The sequence below is a fragment of the Loxodonta africana genome, chromosome 10 (genome assembly GCF_030014295.1).
Source record: "Loxodonta africana isolate mLoxAfr1 chromosome 10, mLoxAfr1.hap2, whole genome shotgun sequence".
Classification (NCBI taxonomy): Eukaryota; Metazoa; Chordata; class Mammalia; order Proboscidea; family Elephantidae; genus Loxodonta; species Loxodonta africana.
This window is the reverse complement of record NC_087351.1, coordinates 85,716,409-85,733,975: the sequence shown is the minus strand read 5'-3', so window position 1 is coordinate 85,733,975 and position 17,567 is coordinate 85,716,409. Positions and strand designations below refer to the sequence as shown.

The 17,567-nt window shown below is 35.7% G+C and overlaps 1 protein-coding gene across 9 annotated transcripts in view; it reads left to right on the top strand.

Annotated features, from left to right (window-relative positions):
• The window catches only part of NUMB (NUMB endocytic adaptor protein), a 186,310-nt gene that overhangs the window by 78,254 nt on the left and 90,489 nt on the right, over nt 1-17,567 (top strand). For 7 of the 9 annotated variants that reach the window (XM_010588730.3, XM_003408748.4, XM_010588729.3 and 4 more), the window contains exon 2: nt 14,171-14,252. The exons of 1 other annotated variant lie outside the window; for it this stretch is intronic. The gene's annotated coding sequence lies outside the window, so the exon portion shown is untranslated. Of the gene's footprint in view, nt 1-10,428; nt 12,710-14,170; nt 14,253-17,567 lie in introns of those variants that run through there. One more of the 9 variants, XM_064292716.1, reaches the window with a different exon arrangement.

Here is a 17,567-nt window from a genome sequence, read left to right as displayed (position 1 = left end):
TTATCTCAGCTCTGCTTTTCTTTGCCTCTTGGACTCATCCTTTGCTAAGATGGGATGACTTTTTCCACGGAGTCGGGAAAGATGGCAGCAAGGAGCTATAATTTACATTGGCTTTATAGTTTTTTTATAGTTACAACCCAAGAAGAAAGGTGATCTTTCTCTTTAGCATAAGGAGGGGGGAAAAAAAATCTTGGGGAAGACTTTGGACTAGCTTAGGTCATTTCTTTGATGTTTCCTGCACCTACTCCTCCTCCATACATGTACACAGTGGGATAGGAAGGATTGCTAGGTAGATAACATGTATCTACAGCATTCTCTCAGGATCATTTTATTGTAAAGCATTTTTGTAGAACCCAACTTTCCTCTTGAAAACAATAACCCTTGTAAAAACTCCTGGGATGCTGAATGAGATTCCAAAAAAACCACCCAGTGTAATATTGTTTAGCACATTCCTTTTCCTTTCTAGTGCTACTTCATTGCTGAATTACTGGTACCAGTGGTTCCCAAAATGTGAGTCCTGAACCAGCACCATCACCATTATATGGGAACTTGTTAGCAATGCAGATTCTCGGGCCTCATCCTTATCTACTGAATCAGAAGTCTTGGGGGTGGACCCAACAATCTATTAAACTCTCCATGTGATTCTGATGTTTGCAAAAGTTTGAGAACCACTAATCTTTATCATCAATCCTCACAGTTGTCTGAAAGAGAAGAGAAAGATTCTTCACTGTTAGAATAATTAGTGGTTTTACATGACAAACAGCTGGAAATGATTTTTTTTTCCATTTAAATTTATGGAAGATTATTGTCTGTATGACTCATTTCAATTCTGTAATTTTTGTGTGTGTGATGCCCTGTCATCAGGAAAAAGGAAAGCAAATTGGCATATTTTGAATGCCGTCTATGTACCTGACCCATTGGTACTGAGTCGATTCCAACTCATAGCAACAGTATAGGACGGAGTAGAGCTTCCCTATAGGGTTTCCAAGGCTGTAATCTTTACAGAAGCAGACTGCCACACCTTTCTCCTGTGCGTTTGAACCCCTGACCTTTCGGTTAGCAGCCCAGCTCTTAACCACTGCACCACTAGGGCATCTTACTGTGTATCACTCAGGCCAAAGGTGTTATTATACATGGTGATTTAATAGGTCACGAAATCAGTCATGGTTCTGTATTCCAGTTGTTGCTGAAAAGAAAACTGAGGCTGAGAGAGGTTTAAAAAGTTACCTAAGGTAATGTAGCTAGTAAGTAGAAATGTAGAATTAAAATGTATATAGTCAGTATGCATACTGAGGGTCTCCTATGTGCTGGTTTCTGTTGTAACCATCAAAAGTACAAAATGCTTAAGACCTACCTAATTTTTGTCCTTAAGCAACTCAGTCTTGTAAAGAAGACAGACAGTACTTTTTTTGATATTTAAACTTACAATTTTTTACTGTTATAAATGGTACTGCAGTGAACATTCTTTCACATTGTTTTTTTATTTGTATTGTGCCCTCAGTATAATTCCTAGAAATAGAATTGCTGAACCAAATTTATTACAGATTTATAGTTCTTCTTTTAGTTTAGAATGGGCCATGTAGCAAATTAGTTACTTTGTTATGTTCAACTGCTTTATGTTTAAATGGAAAAATAAAAAGATCTCTCATATCTCTTGGTGTTTTGTTTTGTTTTTTGTTTTGAGGAGAATATCTTCAGCTCCTTATATTATTTTATGATATTTTGTCAAGGAGTAAGTGCATCCAAAAACAGAATAAAACTTGTTATTTGGTTAAGATGATAGGAATTTTTTCCACATAGCCATGGTATATTTTGACATTCAGATATAAGAGTTTTTTTTTTTTTTATTACTGTGCTTTAGATGAAGTTGTACAGCGCAAATTAGTTTCTCTTTAAATAATTAATACGCATTGTTTTGTGACATTGATTGCCAACCCCACGATGTGTCAACACCCTCCCCTTTTCCACCTTGGGTTCCCTATTACCAGCTTTCCTGTCCCCTCCTGCCTTCTAGTCCTTGCCCCTGGGTTAGTGTGTCCATTTAGACTCTTTTGGTTTTATGGGCCTGTCTAATGAAAGGTGAACCTCAGGGGTGACTTCAGTACAGAGTTAAATGGGTGTCCAGCGGCCATACTCTTGGGGTTTCTCCAGTCTCTGTCAGACCAGTAAGTCTGGTCTTTTTTTGTGAGTTAGAATTTTGTTCTGCATTTATATCTAGCTCTGTCCAGGATCCTCTATTGTGATCCCTCTCAGAGCAGTTGGTGGTTGTAGCCAGGCACCATCTAGTTGTGTTGGACTCAGTCTGGAGGAGGCTGTGGTAGTGATCCGTTAGTCCTTTGGACTAATCTTTGCCTTGTGTCTTTAGTTTTCTTCATTCTCCTTGCTCCAGATGGACTAGGACCAGTGAATTATCTTAGATGGCTGCTCACAAGCTTTTAAGACCCCAGATGCTACTCACTAAAGTAGGACGTAGAACATTTTCTTTATAAACTATGTTTTGCCAGGTGAGCTAGATGTCCCGCGGAGCCATGGTTCCCAGCCCTCAGCCCAGTAATTCAGTCCCTCGGGGAGTTTGGATGTGTCTATATAGCTTCAGTGACCTTGCCTTGGTCAAGTTGTGCTGGGTTCCCCAGTATTTTGCACTGTCTTACCCTTCACCAAAATTACCACTTATCTATTGTCTGTTTTGAATTAGTTTCTGTGTATGGTATGAGGTGTGGATCCTGTTTAATTTTTTTTGCAGACAAGTGTAAGATTTTTTTACACATTTAAGTTTGATCTTATCTACTTTTGGTACCTGGCAGTAGAGAGTGGCTAGCTTCTTAGTCAAGTGACTTTTTTCCTTTAAGAAAATAGAGAGTCTAACGGTACATTTATTTTAGTTTTTAAATATGAGTTAATTTCTGTTGTTGGAATTTCTATATTTCTAAATATTTTCTTCTACAAGTGAATGCAATAGGCAAAGTGAATGTTGATATAAATGATAGCAATGTGAATATTGGTTACAATTTCTTTTTTCATTAACATATTCCTAGGGAGTTTAAAGGTGTTCTATAGTCACATCAATTAATGACCTGTCTTGCTAGATTTGCATTTTCTTTTTCTAGGGTTTGTCAGAAGTTCTTGAAATTATCTGGTGAACAGTCCCATAAATACAGTTGTTTCAACTTTTCTTTCATTTGAACCACTATTCATTTAGGGAATATTGATCTTGCCTCACAGGAAACTTTTTATCTGATGTGAATAAGCTGGTTGAATGTGTACCTGTTAGGTTTCTTCTTTAATATTTGATCTACAAATGACTAAAAATGTAAAACTGAGTTCTCAGACCCAGAATAGAGAGACATAGCAGATTTTTTAAAAGAAATAACAATAACTTATATAAAAATATTTTAATAAACTGCTGGCAAATTGCATTCTTATATAAACAGTTTTAAGTTATTTCTGACTCCATTTTTTTTTTTACTTAAAAGATATTTCTGCACAAGGAAGTTATACATTACAAGCAGGAGGTTTTCCAGAATTTTAGTTTTAGTGGTAAGGTTTCTTCCATTAGAATTCCTAACAGAGCACCCAATAGATTGAGTGCGTCTCTTACCTTTCCTTTCACTTCCCTGATTCTCAACAAAATCTTTGTGGATTGCTGAATACTGAGGGCCTTAAAAATATTTAGCTTTCATTATCTAGAACAAAATTTCAATTGGATTCTTTTTTGCTTTGTTTTGTTTTTCTCTCAGAATTTCCTGGTAGTATTCAGTTAGAACTCATGAATTTTTCTCTAGAGATCAGGCAGCCTAAGGAAGAATTATTAAAAGCCTTTTTTTCTTTGGATATGTGCTTACCAGGCAGAGTAGCCACTGTATTCCAGTAAGAGAATCTATTGCCAAAACACCCACTAGAGCAGAAAACTGACCTACTTAATGCTCACAAGTTAAAAAAAACAACTGTGGAATTGTACCAGCATTGGATCAACCTTTCCCTTGTCTTGCGGTGGATGTAGTGGGAGCTAGAGAAGAGGATGAAAAAGGATATTGAGCTGCTGCAGGGGAGTTAAGTAATACAAAACACCCAGTGAGTAAGTGAATATTTAAGCACCTGAAATTGATTTCATTACAAGCTACTCATTTGGTACCATTTGGTGGCCTCTAACATAAAACAAGTGCCCTGGTGGCTCAGTGCTTAAAGTGCTTGACTGCTAAGCAGAAGGTTGGCGGTTCGAAATCACCAGTGGCTCTGCTGGAGGAAGATGTGACAGTTCACTTCTGTCAAGATTTACGGCCTTGGAAACCCTTTGGGGTCACTGTGAGTCGGAATTGACTCAATGGCAGTGGTTGAGAAAATAAAAGTTCTTTTTAAATTATTTTAAACTTTAAAAAAAAATGTAGCATAGCAAATTCTTAGGGCCTTTATATTAGTGTTGAAAAGCCTACTAGCTAAAGTTGTCAACCAGGATTTCAAGAATAGTTTTTTTGGCAGGATATGGTAAATTTACTGTTTTAAAAAACTTTTTGGTTCATTGTTTTATCAATATTCTACATTTCAGAATTTAAGCTATTGAAATAAAAAGAATGTATGGGGTATTTATTTATAACGAGTATCTATGAGCCTGAACTTTATCAAACTCATAGTTCCCACCATTATCTAACCTAAATTTTTCACCATTCTTACATCATTAGCTTCTAACAGAGCTTTGCTGTCTAATTTAGAAACCACTTACCATGTGGAACTATTTGAATTAAAATTGAATAAAATAAAAAATTCAGTTCCTGAGTCACACTAGCCACATTAGGTTAGCATATCGGACAGTGCAGATATAGAACATTTTTATCGTCACAGAAAGTTCTGTTGATTAGGGCTGTTCTAGAGGCTGCCCCATTCTGTCATGCTCTGCTTCAGGGTTTCCTAAACTTGGCACTATTGACATTTTCGGCAGGCAATTCTTTGTTACGGCGGGCTGTCCTGTGCATTGTAGATGTTCAGCAGCATCCCTGACTGCTGCCCACTAAAGGTAGTATCCACTCACCTGTGACAACCAAAAAGGCCTTTAAACATTGTCAGATGGCCTCTTGGGAGCAAAGTTATCCCTGCTTGAGAACCACTGGTTTATTACATAATATTAGTCCTGTATCAGTTTACTTTCTCTGTGTAAAAAATTCAGTGACTTAAATTATTTACCTGTTCACAGTTCGGCTTCAGCTCAGTTGACCTTTGTGATTTGCTAGTGGTTTGACTGGGGTCAGATGATACAGACTAGCCTCATTCATATGTTGGTTGGTTGGCAGGCTGTTGACCAAGGTGAGAGTGGGGGTGGGCTCTGTTCTCCTTCATGTGGCCTCTCTAGCAGGCTAGCTTGGATTCATTCACTTGATGGCATTAGGGTTCTGAGAGTAGCGAAAGAGAGGCCAAACACCAGTGTTCAAGCACTTTTCATGTCTTTGTTGTGTCACATTTTCTAATGTCTCATTGGCCAAAGCAAGTCATCTCTCCAAGCCCAGAATCAAGGAGTGGAGAAATGGATTTCACCTTTTGATAGGAGGAGAGGCAAAGTCACATTGTAAAGGGGTACGTATAGGAACTGGAGGAATTATTGTGACTATTTGATGGAGCAGTGGTTAAGTGATATGGCTGCTAACCAAAAGGCTGGCAGTTCAAATCCACCAGTTGCTCCTTGGAAAACCTATGGGGCAGTTCTGCTCTGTCCTCAGGATCACCATGAATCGGAATCGACCCAACGGCAACGGGTTTTTAGGTTTTATTTTTGCAAATGATATTATTTCCTGAACAATACAAAGGCCTTAAAACCTTTCCATCCCGTTTACCAACTCCCCGTTTCTTGTCTTTTGTGCTTTGTTTTTATTAATATTATTGTTTGAAAACAATCCATAGTTATTTAATTTTATTCACACATTTACTCTTTCTGGCATTCTTGATTCCTTCCTGTGTTACTGTGCTTCCACCTGGGATTATTTTCTTTCTCCATAGACAAGTCCTTTCTTTTAGTGTGAGTCTAATGGTAGTGAAAGTTCTGTTTTTGTCTGAAATCGTTTTTATTTTGCTTTCATTTTTGATGGATATTTTCATTGGGCAATTTCAGATTGAAAGTTATTTTCTTTCAGCATTTTCAATACATCGTTGTCTTATGACTTCATTGTTTCTGCTAGAGAAACAGTGCCTTTGGTTTTAAGTACTATACCTAAGGTGGTTTTCTTTGTATTTAAATTACTTGAGGTTCATAGAACCTTTTGAATCTAGTGTGGTGTCTTCTCAGTTTTGAAATATCTCTTCTAAATTTGTGTGTGCCCAGTCTTTTACTTCTTTCTGTATGGAATTTTTTTTAAAAAACCTTTATGTTTGATGTGTTTGATGTCCTCTGTGTCCCATGTGGTTTTCCTGCTCTTTTCTGTATTTTCTATCCTTTTTTTTTCTCCTCTGTGCTTCATCTGGGTATTTTCTACCGACTTATTTTCTAGTTCTTTATTGTCCAATCTGCTGTTAAAAACATGTTTTATTGTTAATTTCAGATAATGTATTTTTCAATTCTAGATTTAAATTTAATTGTTTTTTGTTTGTCTTTATAACTTTCAGTTGTCTTATAAAATTCATGTCATGTATTTCCCTCAACATATTAATCACAGTTTAAAGTTCTCATCTGATAATTATAATATCTGGATCCCTTGTGGGTCTTTTTCTGTTGTCTGCTTTTTCTCTTGATTTTCAGTCAGTTGGCCTTGTTTCCTGGCATGACTGGTTGTTTTTAAAAATGAATGTCAGACATTGTGTTTGAGAAATTATAGAGGCTCTTGATGGATATTATTCTCTAGAGAGGATTTAATTTTCTTCTGGCGCTAGTTAACAGTAAGAGCAGATGCCCTTATCTGTTATGGGCTTGAGATGACTTGAGACTTTGTTTTAGACTTCTCAGGGACTGATTTAAATCCAGTTTCTCCTTATTCCAGAAGTGTTGTCCTTCAGAGATATCAAATAGAAGTCTGTGGTATTTGCCAGTACCTCTCCTTGGCAGGCCTTGCACTCCAATTTTTCTTTTCTTAGCGCTTTGAGACTACCAAAAGCTCTGCTTACCTTTTTTGCCTTAAAATAGGCACTTTGCTTGGTTCTTGGCCTCTTGCCCCCGCACAGGTTAGGCTTTAGTAAATACTCTGAGGGCAAAAGCAATACAGGCTGTCCAAACTCACTTTGTGTGGGTTTCCTTTTCTGTGGAATCTCAGCTCTCATTTTGTTAGTCCTGAACTCTAATATTTGTCTCTGCAGCCCTGTGAGACTGCCTAAAGCTCTAGTCTGCAGCTTGATGCCCTAGAAGGAAAAAGTAGTGGAGGATGTCAGGCTTAGCTCTGTTTCCTTTATCTCTGTTTGGCCTCTAAAGTCCCAGCTACCTTATTTGCTTGTTTTTTTGGCTTTTAATTCAGTTTTTACAGCTTTTCTTGCTAGGAGGATTAATCTGATACAAGCTACTGTGTAATAACGGGCAATGGATGTTTCTGCCTGTTATTGAAAATTCTTCGCTTATTAAAAAATACTTTTTAAGCATTTATTAATCTTGCAGTGAACCTGACATAGAGGTTCCTGCCCTCATGGAGCTTGCATTTTTGTAGGAAAGAGAGGTATTATATATTAATTATGTATATTTTTGTAGGGAAGAGAGGTATTAATTACATACGTATTTATTTAAAATTGTGGTAAACACTAGAGAAGATGTACAGGGTGTTATGAGAGCTTATTATAGCGGTAGCTGACATAATTATGTTTATAGTTTGCTTCCCCATGACTATAAGTCTCATGAAGACTGTTCACTGAAGTACCCCAAACACCTAGAACAGTGCCTGTCACAGCATAGGACCTCAGTAAATACTTGTCGAATGAGTTGAACAAACAAAATCTTAGGCTGAAGCCCTGTATATTATACCAGTAAAAGCATAGCAGCTTTAATTAAGTCAGGGTAGGGACTTGGAGTTCTACCCACTGGCTCCTGCCCTTTTCCACCCTGTGGCATCCCTCTAAGGAGACAGGTTTTTCACTGTTGGAGAAGGAGGTTTTATATATGGAGAGAGGGCAGTCTAGAATGAGTCCTGTAATCCTGGCTTTGAATTGGAGGTTATCAATATGAACTTAGGGTTTTTAATATAATTTTACATAAAGATAAACACACATGTAACATGTGTATACATGTATGTATCTTTCACATATAGACATGTACACGCGCATAGGTATACACGTTTGTGTGTATATACATGTATGTGTATTCCAGCTTTGTTTGCTAAGAGGGCCTAGAAGCAGTGATTCCCCAGGAACAGTAAACATACCTAATGCTCAAATCTTAGTTTCTAAATCACTCTCCACTAAAAGGAAACCAGAGCTCCTTGGAGAAATGGCCGATCCCAGGAAGAACTGGGTCAGAGAAAATACAAGATGAGCCTGGAACATTTTATTGTGTAGGAAGTTTATAAAGTGCTCAAATAATGATGGGGCCATGTCAAAAGGAACAGGAGCCAGTTTGAAGAGACTTCCACTGAGCAGATCTAAAACAATTTGTACATCAAAATAAACAACGATGGTCACAGATTATAATCCATAAAAAAAAAAAAATAAGAATCCGTGGGTCCAAACCAATATAAATAAATGAATGAATAAATAAATGAGGGAAAAAGGACAATTTTTCCTTGTGGTAGAATAGCAAATAAATGTAGAACTGTTAGAGTTAGAAAAAGGCCGTATGGGAACAATTATAATAGTACTTGATTCACACAAACATCATCTGTAGATACCAAACTATTGGGTGAAAGTTCGGTAAGGAACAGGGTATTTATACAGTCTCAAGATAGTTCCTTATAAAATACTTACTTATTACAACGGGAAAAATAGTAACTTTACAATGGAGAAACCTGGCAGTTATCACCTTAAATAAGTGATCAAAGTTACTATCACTGATAATGGGACCAACTAACTTCTTGTGACTTCCAATGGGATGCAGTGAGGTGGATACATTACTTTGTAACATTCCTACCAAGAGTATATAGCCTGAATTTAAATATGAGAAATCATCAAACAAACCTAAATTGAGGGACATTATACAAAATAACTGGTCTGTATTCTTTAAAAATTTCAGTCATAAAACTCATACAAAGACTGACGAACTGTTACAGATGATAGGAGTCTACAGAAACCCGTTGCAGTTGAGTTGATTCTGACTCATAGCAATCCTATAGGACAGACTAGAACTGCCCTATAGGGTTTCCAAGGCTGTAATCTTTATGGAAGCAGACTGCCACATCTTTCTCCTGTGGAGCGGCTGGTGAGTTTGAATTGCCTACTTTCTGGTTAGCAGCCAAGTGCTTAACCATGCTGCCACCAAAGGCTCCTTTTAGGAGTCGAAAGAAAGTGAAACTAATGCAGTGTATGATTCCGGATTAAATTCTGGGCTGAATGAAAAATTAGCTTCAAAGGACATTTTTAAGGCAGTTCATGAAATTCGAATATAGACTATAATTATGTGGTAGAAAATTTAATTCTGATGCAACACTGATTTGGTTAGCTATACTGTGGTTATCTAAGAGAATGTCCTTGCTCCTAGGAAAAACATATTGAAATATTTCAATGAAGGGCACAGTATCTGCAACATACTCTTTCTTACATGGTTCAGAAAAAAATATGAAAAAGTGAGCGAACAAGAAAACAAATGGGGTAAAAATATAAACAGTTGTTGGTATTTGCAAATTTTCTGTAAATTTTAAGTTACATAAAGGCAAGTTTTATCACAACATTGCTAAATTAAAATCTTTCCATATATCTGAGTTGTGATTGAACCAACTTGACCTTGTTACTTGTAGAATTCATAAAAAAAAAAAGAACAAATAATTATTCTTATCATTTAGAGAAAGTAAAATAAAGTAGTGAGGAAGAGCTAGTCATGTAAAAAGATTGTAAATTCTTAAGATACAAAACATAAGGACCTGATGTTTTTGTTTAGCGGTTTGGTGATTATCTTAAGGAACGTGGAGCACCTCTTTATATTCATTTGCCTTTTTTATGAAATACGTATTTCAAGGATTTCCCAAAAATTCCTGTGCAACTACTAAGTTTTCTTAGAAAAGGGCACTTTGTAAAAAATAGATGACCTTTGTTCTAGACAGATAACTTCTCTGAACTTTTTATCAAGAAACTTTGAACACCATTTTTGCAAATACTTGCTAAAATGGGGTTTTGGGGAGAATTTTTCCTTTATTAATCTCTTTGAGCTATAATGAACACACAGTCATTTTTAAGAATTGTTTTTATTTAATAAGTTATTTTAATAATTGTGTGATTAGAGTGGTGATGTTCATAATAGTTCAGCGTGATAATAGTATTGATGAGCTATTTAACAAAATTGTCCTATAAGATTTTTTATAAAGTATTATTCCTCTTTTTTCTTAAAAAAAAAAAAAAAAAGAAACACCTAGCCTTATCACAAATGGATGTATTCCTGCTAAACACAGGTATTGATGGAAGTGTGGCTAAATTATATCCTTGAGATCCTGGAGCAAGCAGTATTGACAGTTGATCTTGTTTTGACTAGTAAAATGCCAGGTATAAATAGACATAATTACTCTTTGGTGGCAATGATAATATCTGGAATAATGCTACTTATTCTATAAATATTTGCGTGCTCGCTAGATGCAAAACTCTGTGCTCTGTATTAGAAAGGATGAAGACGAATCAGATATGTTCTCTTTGCTCAAGTAACTAGTTGAGAACTACAATACAAGATGGACAGTGTTAAATGGGATGGGTGAAATATAAGTGAAGGGGCTAGGAGACAGAGGATGTGGCATTTGAGCATTACTTTGAAGGACAGATGAGTATGGGAAAGATGGCCACCCCTCCCCCCCGACCACCAAAAAAAAGCATTCCAGGTAGAGGGAATTACGTGCTTGAAAGCAAAGCAAAAAGTAGGAAAGCATAGTGTATATGGGGCTGCCAGTAGTATAACTTCACCTTGACTAGAGAGAAGGAAAAGAAGAGAAATAATATTTTGCGAAGACATCTACTCTGTGCCAGTTACTATATGTTAGCTTTCTTATTTAGACCTCACATCAACTTTACAATCTAAGATTTATTACCCTTTTTTTATAATGAAGAATTGAGAATCCAAAGTAGATTGCCTAATGTCACACACTGATGGAACAGGAATTTTAATTTAAAAAAAAAAAGGTCTGTCTTAACATTGTATGATCAGCTTTTGTCAAGCGTTGATCAAAAAAGCGAACAAAAAACTTCGTGAACAGTAGAAAACTATCCAAGAGAATGAAAGAATTGTAACCGTTGGCAACAATATGGATGAATCTCGTAAACATAATGTTAAATGAAAGAAGTCAGACACAAAAGATAACTAAATAAATCTAAGAAAACATGTTCAAAAAAGAGTTGACAATAATAGCTATATCTTCAATACCTCATTCACCTTCAAATAATTTACCTTCAAATAATCATATTCTATGATTCTTTTGTATAAAGTTCAAAACTAGGCAAAATACTATCTATGATATTAGAGGTCCAGCTAGTGGTATCTTGACTGAGGTGGGGGCAGGAAGGTAGTGACTAGAAGAGGAGACATCGAAGGGGGCTTCTGGGGCATTAGTAATGCTCTATTCTTGATCTGGGTGCCAGTTACATGAGTGTTTTTGTGTTTGTATGTTTGTGAAAATTAATTGAGCTGTATACTTCTGATCTGTGCACTTTCCATGTTATGTTATACTTCGGTAAAATTTATAAAATGAAAGATTTTTGTAGTTTTCATAGATCTGCTATTAAAGATACAGTGTAAGTATCTTCTTTTTGTAAAAGTTCATAAAATTCCTCTGTTGGAAGTAAGAACTGGTGTGGACAAACTATTAGGCTTTCTTTTATTAGCTAGCTCTGTGTAACTCATTTCACATCTCTGTGTCTTTCTGCCATAGTTCTTAGAGCTAAATTTTGTGCCCAGTTGCAGTGGTTCTCTTTTTTAGTAGTTTCTAAAGCATTAATAATAAGTGAATGAGTGAGTTCTGTTATTTCACATGTTGTGTTTTTCTCTTAATTTTTCAAGTTTCTTAATATAAAATTCTAAACTATTATTTGAAGGTAAATGAGGTATTGAAGATATAGCTATTATTGTCAACTCTTCTTTGAACATGTTTTCTTAGATTTATTTAGTACATTTTCATCTTCTACCCTCCATTGTAACAGTAACTAGGAGGCAATATGTTGTTGTTAGGTGCTGTCAAGTCACTTCTGACTCATAGCGACCCTGTGTACAACAGAACGAAATACTGCCCAGTCCTGCGCCATTGTCACAACCGTTGTCATGCTTATGCCCATTGTTGCAGCCACTGTGTCAGTCCATCTCCTTGAAAGTCTTCCTCTTTTTTACTGACCCTCTACTTTACCAGGCATAATGTCCTTCTGCAGGGGCTGATCCCTACTGATAACATGTCCAAAGTATGTTAGACGTAGTCTTGCCATCCTTGTTTCTAAGGAGCATTCTGGGGGTACCTCTTCCAAGACAGATTTGTTTGTTCTTTTGGCAGTCCGTGGTATATTCAATATCCTTCTCCAACACCACAGTTCAAAGGCATCAATTCTTCTTCAGCCTTCCTTATTCATCCTCCAGCTTCCACATGCATAGGAGGCAATTGAAAATACCATGACTTGGGTCAGGCGCACCTTAGTCTTCAAGGTAACATCTTTGCTTTTCAATGCTTTAAAGAAGTCTTTTGCAGCAGATTTGCCCAATGCAGTGTGGGTCTTGTGATTTCTTGGGTGTTGATTGTGGATCCAGGCAAAATGAAATCCTTGACAACTTTGATCTACAATATAAAAAAATATACACCTCTATAATAACAGAAGGAAGATCATTTAAATTGTTTTAGTATTCAGAAGTTAGAGTTGTCAGAATCCCACTTTTCGGGTTCATTTCAAATGTTGCATCTTCCATGAAATCTTTCCTCATTTCTTCCAGTTCAGTGATCTCATCCCCTTCTTAAAGCAATCTGTGCCTCTCTTAAATAAAGTGTTTAAAGTGTTCCATGGTGTAGTATTTTTATACTCCTCCTATAGGTTAGAGATTATGTCTTACTACTTTTCTGTATATCTGGTAATACTGGGTATTGTGATTGCACTTTCCACAGTAGGTGCTTTGTAAATACTTTATCTGAATTGCCTTATTAAATTAAAGAACCTCCCAGTTACTTGTTTTTAACCTCAGATACCATCGCATAGCTTAATTTTGCTTGTACATTTTCTCTACAAATCAGAGATCTTTAATATGCAAGCTGAACAGATAATCTCTTTGTGACCACTTTCATTTTTTAAAGCAAAATTCCAGTTCTAGAATTGTAATTGTGTAATATTTACCCTTTTGCTAGCCATATTTCTTTAGGGGCAGAAAGACATATACAAAACAAGAAAGCAGATTGCAAGCCGAAAGGATTCTTAACATTCTGTAGAATTACTATTTACTCAGCAAATGCTAAAAGAAAATGTGGTAGAATTTTCTGTTTTAGTTTACATGAGAAAGGAGGATACATACATGATTTTGCAGTTAAACATGGAGATGCTTTAGGTTGTTTTGAATAAGTTTCCCTTGTGTACTAGTTACCCCTGTGTCCATTTTCCACCCTGCTTTGATGACATGTCCATTTCTTTCTATTTTTCTTTTTAACATTCTTTCCTACCCCTGCCAGGAATGGCTCCGTCTTCACCCAGCTCTTCCTCTTTTGGCCTTGAATGCTACTAGTCTTAAAAGGACATGGGTAGAGTGGGATTTGTGGAAGTTGTTCTTAACAAACAACAGCGTCTTTCTCTCTTCTCATGTATTATGCAGTATATTATGTTTCAAAAATCCAGTAATTTACCTGTAGGTACTTGACCTTTATCTAGGGGAATTCATTGTTATGTATTAAGGGAAATAGTGGTTCTACATGAGTGTGTAGATCTTAGAGTTGCTGCAGTGATTTGGAGCAGTCATCTTCATTATATCATCATAATAAAGTCCTGTTTCCTTGGGGGGAAATTGAGAACCTCTTTCTCTCTTTATTTTGTGTACCTGTGTCTTGTTTGGAGTTAAAATATCAGTGTAGTGTAGCAATATTTGTGTTACTAACAGCTTTGTAAGATATTTATTATTCTCATTTTACAGATGAGGAAACTGAGGCCTGAAGTTACGAAACTTGTCCAAAGTCACACAGCTTGTAAAGGGTACAGTCAAGATTCAGAACCAGGTCTGTCCAGCTTCAAAACCCTTAAATCATGGCCATGAACTTTGAAATAGCTGTGAAGTATCAACCTATGATAAGTTGTATTGCCATTAATATTGTTTAACTGTTGTTCAGCTCTTACTGATAATTTTTTAATGGTGTTTTTTTGGTCCTTTGTGATAATTTTATGTGTCTTTTTTAAGTATTGTGAGAAGTATTATAACACAGTAATTAAGTGTCTGGGCTCCAGAACCATATTACCTGGTGTGAATCCTAGCTTCTCCACTTACTTGTTGTGTGACATTAGGAAAGTTACTTAACTTTTCTGTATCTCAGTTTTCCTATCTATAAAATGGTAGTAGTAATATTATCCACCTGATAGGGTTGTTGTGAATATTAAATTATTTAGTATGTATAAAGGCTGGCACATAGTAAGCATTCAGGAAATGGTCAGCTATTATTATTAATATTATCATCTCCTAGCAGCCACTAAGGCAAATGATCATTATTTTTAGCTCTCTGTCAGGAAATTTGGATAAAGCAAAGTTCAGGCATCGGTGTAAGGTATCACAAAACTTACATAAACAAATATTAAACTTGAATAAGTTAGACCTCAGGAGAATCATAAAACATCTGATCAAGTTCAGATCTACTGTAAAAGGGTTCATATGTGTAAGGACCATGCGTAAAAAAACAAAAATAGGCCCACTAAAATGCCCTTTTAGCCTAATATGAGAATTCGTAACATCCGATCATTGTACTATGAATGTGTTTTGCCTTTTCTTCTCCTTGCTAGTGCAATTTGTATTTGGAATAAATGTCTACATTTTTTGGGTGACTTTTAAGGAGACATTGTTTTGGTAATGTTGATAAATAATTACCAGGAATCAAAAACCTTATGTATAGTGTAAAATTTTGGCAACATTTCTTCACTTGCGGGAATGGATCTCAGAATTTAAATTGTGGTGAGTGTGCAGCACTGACTGACCTTTGAACCAGTTGGGACCACAGCCCGTTAATTAGTCAGAACTGAGCCATGTACCAATCACTTGTTCTTCACTCATATTTGTTTATCACAGCTGTCAGAATCCTAAAGTGCCACATCTACTATTAGTACAATTTAATTAAAATAAAACACCTGTGATTAGTGACTAAGTTTATACCAATTGCAAAAATATCTATTTTTTAGCCATTTTTTTTAAAGAGTGAGACTTGCCTTGCATATGAGTCTAAGAGCTCTGTAGCTTTTAATCTACACATGTATTTAATTCTTTTATGATATAGAGCCTTCCTTATCCTTGAACATGGTTCATCTTTCTATTTAGATCTTTTAATATTTATTTCAGTAAATTTTTCTTTTTCTCCATTAAAAAACAAACCAGTTACTGTGGAGTTGATTCTGACTCATGATGACCTCATGTGTATCAGAGTAGGACTGTGCTCCATAGGATTTTCAGTGGCTGATTTCTCAGAAGTAATTCACCAGGCCTTTCTTCCTGGGTACCTCTGGGTGAAGTTGAACCTCCAACCTTTTGGTTAGCAACTGATCACGTTAACCATTTGCACTACCCAGGGTATATAAAACCTTCTGTTAGATTTAACAATTTAGATACCTCGTTTTTGTTATTATTGTAAATGGTATATTTTTCCTCTTTTTCTGTTTGCTGATGCAAGTTTTTTTTTTTTTTTTTGGTATATAGATCTTTGTTCAGCCATCTTACTAAATTATTAATTCTAATAATTCATCTGAATGTTTTTGGGTTTTCTGTGTAGTCAACTAAACTATTCCAAATGAAAATGGTTTCTTCCTTTCTAATGGAAATGAGACCACCTTTTATTTTTCTCACCTTTCTATGCTAGTTAGGACTTCCAGTATAGTGTTAAATACAAGTGTTAATAGTGAGCATCTTGTGTTGCACCTAATTTTTAAAGGAAGTGCTTCCTATGTTTCACTGTTAAGAATGCCGTTTGCTGTTGGTTTTTATAGATACTCTTTGTAGGTTAAAGACACTTCTATTCGTAGTTGTCTAAGATTTTTTGGTATGTGAATGAGTACTGGATTTTATCAGATGTTTTTTCTGCATCTGTGAGAAGATCATATGGCTTTCCTCTTTTATTCTGTTTATGTGGTGAATGACATTTATGGATTTTCTAGTGTTGAATCACCCTGCATTGCTGGAATGAACCTAACTTTGCCATGATGGTCTTTTTTAAAATATGTATCTGGATTTAGTTCATTATTTTAAGATTTTTTACGTCTATATTTACAGGTGGAATTGGCCCATACTTTTTATTTCTTACATTGTCCTTATAGGTTTTGATATCCGGATTCTGTCAGCCTCAAAAAAAAAACTAGTCATTTTTTTTTTCCTTCCCTGAAAAAAATGGTTTAAGACTGAATGATTTATTTCTTCAAAGTTTTGTTGAACTTCTTTCTGTCCAACTGCCTTTTTAGTCCTTTTTTCTTTTGGGGAAGACTTAAAAGTGTGTATTCTGTTTTTTTAATGGTTTTGTTTAGGATTCCTTCTTCTACTTAGGTCAGTTTTTAGAGATATTTTTAGGAATTTATCCATTTTGTCTGCATTTTAAATAAAGGTGCTCGAAACGTTCTTTTATTGTCATTTTAATTTATGCTGTCTAATTATGCCCCCTTTGTAATTCCTAGTGTTTGTTGTGCCTTCTCTATTTTTTTCCTTCATTGGTCTTGCCAGAGGTTTTACGTGTTTTCTTAGCCTTTTCAGAGAACCAGCAGTTGACAATCTTTTTTATAAATGTATGCGTTGTATTTAATTTCCTGTCTTTCTTCTTTCTACCTTTTTTAAGTGAAAAGTAGAATTAATTATAAGGACAGTGGGGTATTTCTCAGTTTCCAGAGCAGTATTTTATCAGTCTTCAAGAACAGGTGGAACCAAGAGCTTACAATGCTGTGAGGACCTTTCTCCTCTTTCCTTCGTGTATCTGCTACATTCTCTCTTGCTGTCAGCTTGCTTCTTTGCCCTTCAGTCTGGATAGCAAAAAAATGGTGGCCTTGAGCCCCTGTACTTGCTGTCAGTTCCAGCTTTTTATGTTCTTGATTCCTCCGTGGATCTCAGATTTTCCATCTGGATTACTTTCTTTCTGGAGATGACTTTTTTTTTTTTCTGAAGAATTTTCTTTAATGAGATTTTTTTTGTAGTAAACTCAATTTCTACAAATAAGTGAAATAAGTTTCTTTATTGCATTCTTGTTTTTGATAACCATTTCATTTGGTATAGAATTATGGGTTGGCAGTTATTTTTTAAACCCTTGAAAGAAATAATTCCAGTTTCTTCTGGTTTCCATTGTTGCTATTGGTAAATC